The 7,211-nt window shown below is 35.1% G+C and overlaps 1 non-coding gene across 1 annotated transcript; it reads left to right on the top strand.

Annotated features, from left to right (window-relative positions):
- Positions 1 to 6,298: 6,298 nt before the first annotated feature.
- On the top strand, positions 6,299 to 6,370 carry Trnae-cuc (transfer RNA glutamic acid (anticodon CUC)). The gene has a single exon. It is a non-coding gene; the product is annotated as a tRNA-Glu (tRNA).
- The last annotated feature ends 841 nt before the right edge of the window (positions 6,371 to 7,211 follow it).

Raw genomic sequence — 7,211 nt, 5'->3', positions numbered from 1 at the left:
ATATAATGCTTCTGTGGATATTAAACGACGATAAACCTATGTAATATAGTTATAAGTATAACAAATATTTGTGATAAACACACACCAGGATTCGAACCCGGGACCCCCTGCTGCGTAGGAAGTGATCACTACCGTCTAGAGGCCATATTCCATAGCACCTGGCAGGAAAACAAAACGCCTGTCTCTAAAATCAAGTTTTAAATTTTAGAACGCCGCTCCGTGAAAAGTCAAGAAACGATTGATAAAAGTGTTTATCTGGAGCATTGCGTTGTATGCGAGTGAGAGACGAGACTGAGACAAAAAGACAGAAAAAGGTTGGAAGTTTTCGAAATGTGGTGTTGGCGGAGGATGGAAAGGATTAGCTGGACTGAAAGAAAGACGAATGAAGAGGTTTTGAATATGGTAGGAGAAAGGCGAAGCTTATTAAATACCATAAGGAAAAGGAGAGGCAAGATGTTAGGACACCTAATACGAAACGACAACTTTTTCCTTAACTTCCTGGAAGGAAAAATTGAAAAGACGAGAGGCAGTGGAAAGCCTAGAATGAGCCTGAGCCAAGTAAAAGAGAATGCATCGTACGAGCAAATCAAAAGACTGGCTCAGGAAAGAAAGGACTGGCAATTACTCCACCGACAAGAGCAAAGCTCTTAAGTGATGATGATGATGATGCTCCGTGAAACCCACGGTAACCAACAGTTGCAACCCTTCCGCCGATTGACGCCGACATTGATCGACAGCCGTCGGCGAGTTGTCGGCGTCAGCCGTCAGACATGCTAATGACATTGTTTTACATATAATAACTCCTATTAACATAAGTGGACGGTTGAAATTCGAGATCAAAGGGTGATGTGTTTATGTTTTTGTTAGAAAGTGATCTGGTTAGTGGATTGGGATTTTGAACCGTGATTTTTAGGGTTCCGTAGCCAAATGGAAAAAAAACGGAACCCTTATAGATTCGTCATGTCTGTCTGTCTGTCTGTCCGTATGTCACAGCCACTTTTCTTTGAAACTATAAGAACTACACTGTTGAAACTTGCTATGTAGATGTATTCTTTGAACCGCATTAAGATTTTCACACAAAAATAGAAAGAAAACAATAAATTTTGGGGGTTCCCCATACTTGGAACTGAAACTCAAATAATGTTTTTTCATAAATCCCATACGTGTGGGGTATCTGTGGATAGGTCTTCAAAAATGATATTGAGGTTTCTAATATCATTTTTTTCTAAACTAAATAGTTTGCGCGAGAGACACTTCCAAAGTGGTAAAATGTGTGCCTCCCCCTGTAACTTCTAAAATAAGAGAATTATAAAACTGAAAAAAATATATAATGTACATTACCATGCAAACTTCCACCGAAAATTGGTTTGCACGAGATCTAGTAAGTAGTTTTTTTTAATACTTCATAAATGGTAAACCGCAATTTACCTTTCACTCACGTTTCACATAAAAAATACATTGTTAAAATTATGTAATGTACGGAACTCTCGGTGCGCGAGTCCGACTCGCACTTGGCCGGTTTTTTATGGATGGTAAATTAAACTTTGAAGATTGTTGGCTATCTCTATAATTAGATCCTATGTATTTGTGATATTCATAAATTTAACCCGGGGTTTTGGGTACAGGAATGTTATACACTAGCCAAAAAATAGGAGATAACCGTAAAAGCGGAAAAAAACTATGTACACTAGCAAAACCAGAACTATTTTAACATTTGTAAGCATATTCGGAGCTTAATACCTATTTCAATTAATAGTTTGGTACCAACTATTTTACAATAAACAAAGTCATAATCATAAATGGTACTCGAAATTATTCCCGACCCTAAAACATAAAATAAAAATCTATAATATAAGTAGGACTTTGTTATTCTATTTTAATATAAAATGGTTTAGTGTAGTATTGGTATCTATATAAAATATTTATGTAAAGAAATTCTTGCCACCAGTCTTTTAACAACAATCTCCCAAAAATCTCAATCTCACAAAAATGTCCCAAGGAAGGAAAATGAGAGCAAGCAGGACTTAGTTGAAATTGTCACTACCTTGTCGGAAACCATTGATTGCAAGGTCACCAAAAGCGACATAAATGATATTTACAGAGTTCGTTACAAAAACCCCGCTCAGAAAAATGCACCTATTGTAGTTGAAACCAACTCCACCTTCTTGAAAAACGATTTCCTTAAAATGGCAAAGTCATATAATGTAAGGAATAAATCCAAACTCTGTGCTAAGCATTTAGGACTTAAAACTCAGGAAGACACACCTATATTTCTCTCTGAAAACCTTACCTCGAAGGCAGCGCGCCTGCATTTCATGGCTCGTGACTTGTCCAGGTCCAAGAACTATAAATATTGCTGGACGTCGTACGGTAAAGTGTATGTCCGGAAGAGCGATCAATCGCCAATCATCCTGATAAAACACGAGGATCAAGTACATCACTTACTACAAGGAGATTGACAATTAGTGAACATCATCATTCTTTCATTTCTTGTGTACTTAAATTGCAGCATGTTACTATGTCTATTGCTCTTAATTCTAGTATTGAACTTACACATATTGTTAACACAGCACACACAAACAGCACACACCTCTACACATAAATATACACGCTATGATCGCGGCTCTATTTTATTACCTTCAACTACAAAACAAAGTAAAATTGCATTACACATTCCACATCACCAACGTATATATAGGAAACATATAATAAGTATTATCCATTGTTTTGGGTTTGTATCTCACCTCATTTCTTTTTATACATTATGCATAAAAAACATACCAAATACAGAGTTAATAACGAAGTGCTTTTACCACACCACATATTCCCATGGCTGATACACTACAAACAATCAATGAAATTGATAGACTAGAGATAGCTCACTCTTTTGAATGTGACACGTTGAACCTAAGTAACTATTTAAATGTTAAAAGTAATGATTTTACGTTAATTACTCAAAACATAAGGAGTATATATTGTAACTTTGATAGCTTTATACTGTCATTATCATGTCTTAAGTTTGAAACAGATGTAATAGTTTTAACAGAATGTAGGCTTGACTCGAATAAACTCATCCCCCAACTGCCAAACTATAACATGTACTCTTCCACATATCAACTTAATCAGAATGATGGGGTAGTTGTATATGTAAAAAATGCTCTTCGGCACAAAGTAAAAGAGGTTAGATTATTACATGCATCTTGTTTGCAGGTAGAAGTATTGAATAATTTAATTTTATGTATATACAGATCCCCGTCTAACACAAATGCTGACCCCTTTATACTTTCATTAAATACTCATTTAAATACTATCAAATCCAATAGGAAAAGCATCATAATCACTGGGGATATTAATATAAACGTAAAACTTAAGACTGATGAACGTCTGCAAGAGCGTAATAATAGACTTCAGTATTTGGATATGCTTTCTTTACATGGAATTTTGGCTGCACATACCTTGCCCACTAGGGAAGAAAACTGCCTCGATCACATAATGCTAAAGATAGGTAGATCCAGGTTTGAAGCCTCAGTAGGTGTATTGCAAACGACTACTACTGACCATTATACTGTGTTGTTATGTATTTCTAAAATGAAAAATAATGTCAGTTTAAAAAAGACAAAAACTGTGGTAGATTTTGACGCAGCTCTTGAGGAATTAAAACATAAAAATCTTGAAAATCTCCTGTACAACAACGATCCTGATATAGTTATAGATAGTCTAATATTTGAGTTAACATCGGTGCTAAATAAACATACTACAATCAATACGATACCTAAAAAGTACAGAAATATAAAACCCTGGATTACACCAGGAATCTTACGCTGTATACGTAATAGGGATAATATGCAAAAGCAGTTAAAAAGTGATCCTTTCAACGAAATACTAAAAATAACATATAAAAGATATAGAAATAATTGTAATAAATTAATAAAAAAACTAAAACGTAATTACGAAAGGGAGTTATTAAGTAAATCTTCTAAAAACAATAAACTACTGTGGAAAAATATAAAAAATATTACATACTCTAATAAAAATAATAGTACCAATTCTGAACTCCTACATCTTAAATCAACACCTGCTGCTTCTGCAAACTATATCAATCGCTATTTCTCCAATATAGGAAAGCAACTAGCGACAAATATTAAACCTGATAAAAACGTACAACAAACATACCTTCTAAACCTTCGTTCTCAGCCAAACTCCTTTATACTGTCACATACTGACCATCATGAAGTTCAATCAATGATATCGAGCCTTAAGAATAATAGTGCACCAGGCTGGGATAATATCTCCAACAAATTTCTAAAGCTTGCAAAGCCAGTGGTGACTCCTATAATTACGCATTTAGTAAATATTTGTTTTGACAAAGGAGTTTTTCCAGCTCCACTTAAACAATCAATCATTACACCAGTTTATAAAAACGGAGACAGAGACGATGTTAATAATTACAGACCAATATCTGTTCTGCCAGCAATTTCCAAAATATTGGAGAAGTTACTGAATACCAGATTATTCAAGTACTTAAGTAAATTCAACTTATTATCACCATCTCAATACGGATTCAGAACTGGAAAATCTACTGAAGATGCTGTATCTGCACTAACTTCACTAATAGTTGAGCATCTTGACAATGGATCCAAATGTATGTCTGTGTATTTAGATATCAAAAAGGCCTTTGACACCGTCTCTGTCCCCATACTGTTACACAAGTTGGAAAGGATGGGGATAAGAGATATTCCGCTTCGCCTTCTCCGGGACTACTTAACAGATAGGAAACAGAGGGTGAAACTGGGTGACAGCAGTTGTACCAGTGAATATGAGGACGTGACGTACGGAGTACCTCAAGGCTCTGTGCTTGGCCCAACTCTATTCCTAATTTATATTAACGACTTGTGCGACTTAAAGATCCCCCACGCAGATATATTTTCGTATGCTGACGACACCGCCATCGTCTTCACTGGTGCTTCATGGGAAGATGTTCAGAAATTCGCGGAGACTGGACTTGTAACTATTAATGAATGGCTTAAGAACAATATTCTTACGTTAAATACCACCAAAACAAATTATATATGTCACAGTATATACAGTAATACACAACCTGTTAATAGTTTCGACATTAAAATACATAGCTGCTGCAACAATGTACTAAACTGCTCCCAGCGAACCTGTCCCACCATACTAAAAGTTGATAGCACCAAATATCTGGGTGTCTTTGTGGATCGGGGACTCTCTTGGTACCAACATCTCGAATATGTTATATTACGACTACGAAAGCTTAATTGGATTTTTAAAAATTTAAGACATGCGGTGCCAAGAGCTGTCCCGGATTCCCATGGCCACAGTAGAGACATTTTAAAAGAGATCTACACATCGTTGGTTCAGCCCGTGTTAACCTATTGTTTGCCTGTTTGGGGTGGTGCTGCCAAGACTCGCTTTATAGACGTAGAGAGAGCTCAGCGTAGTCTTCTCAAAATTATGTACTTTAAGAAGATGTGGTTCTCAACTGACAAGTTATATCAATTGTGTAAGTTGCTTACTGTCAGAAAATTATATATACTAACCTCTGTTCTAAGAAAGCACAAAACAACTACTTTTGATTGCAACATTTTGACAAGACGGAGGAAAGATATTGCTATGCACCTACCTAAAACCAACACCACTTTTGCTAGTAGACAGTATAATAAGCGTTCATCGCACCTATATAATACTTTAAACAAATCACTAGATATATACCCAAAGCTACAATATGATGTAAAAAATAAAATAACAAATTGGTTGGAAGATAGAAACTACGATCAGGTGGAAGACTTACTAGGATATGTAGCCTAGCCTAGCCTAGCCACACACACACACACACACACGCACACACACACACACACACACACACACACACACACACAATTAATAAAGAAACATAGCTTTAAGAATAGTATAATACTAAATAATTGTAATTTGGATATGGAAGAGCGGTGCCTCCTAGCACAGGTTATTTTGTAAATAACTTAAAAGGAGACACCAGCCACTATAATATTTGTAAAGTTTTTGAATGAAATAAAACAATTTAAAATCTTAATTAAAAAAATGTCAATTTAATGCATTACATAAGTATATTATCAACTGTCGTAAAATACTTGTAATGTAATGTAGGTACCTGAATAATCATTGCAAAACATACAAACATTCCATAAAAATATGCATTGATAACAATTATTATTAAATGAGTTATGGCAGCTGATACAATAATGACTAACATTTAAGTCTTTATGTAACGAACGATATTTTCGTCATCTTTGTCATCTCCGATATGGTCTAGTGGCTAGGATACCTGGCTCTCACCCAGGAGGCTCGGGTTCGATTCCCGGTATCGGAATAACTTTTTGAATTTTTTTAATTATCTTTACTGATCGCTTGGATTTACTGCAGTGTTTGTTATTAAAGTCTCATTATTACTATTTTAAACAAAGCGATTGGTGTTATGCAAAAAACTTTACAAGTCTCAATTAGGTAAGTCAATATCACTTTCTTAAATACATACAATGTAAACATTTAAGCCAAAATAACAGCTAATTGAGGCTTGTAGCATATTTATAAATAACGGTTATGGCGTTTTAATAAAATAATGTAAGCAATAGTAAATAAATATATAGTAGTGGTGGTCTTTGGCAATTAAAGATGTATATTTTGTATAATAATATATTAATAAGTTTAATAACATTACAATCAGAATACCTACATTTAAAACGTGTATATGTAAAGAGTATTTATTGCACTTTTAGATACCTGCAATCATTTCATACAAAGAAATGCCAAACGACATCCGATCACACAGCTGTCAATACAACCAACGTAAAATGATCAGCCTTCGTCATTGCAGCAGTAATTCAATCGCAGACAGACAGACAGACAGACGTAGACAATTACACCCCAGTTATAAATCCCTTCCACTCTTTACCATACTTGAATTTAGTAGCTGATAATACTGAGAATCTATTTGAGACCTTAAATGATTCTGATGAAGGTTTAAAATGGTAGAACCAGAACTTGGTGAAGTTGGATTTCAATTCTGATATTTTGCATTCGAGTAGCGAGACCGAAACGGACGTCGATTGACAGATATCAATACAGTATCTGCCTACAGATTGGACAGAATTCAAATGTCTGATTCTTTGGAAATAAGGTGCATGTGAAATTACGCGGATGGAATGTTGGAT

The sequence above is a fragment of the Cydia strobilella genome, chromosome 8 (assembly GCF_947568885.1).
Source record: "Cydia strobilella chromosome 8, ilCydStro3.1, whole genome shotgun sequence".
In the NCBI taxonomy this organism is placed as follows: Eukaryota; Metazoa; Arthropoda; class Insecta; order Lepidoptera; family Tortricidae; genus Cydia; species Cydia strobilella.
The sequence above is the reverse complement of the archived record's forward strand: the minus strand, read 5'-3'. Positions and strand labels throughout refer to the sequence as shown.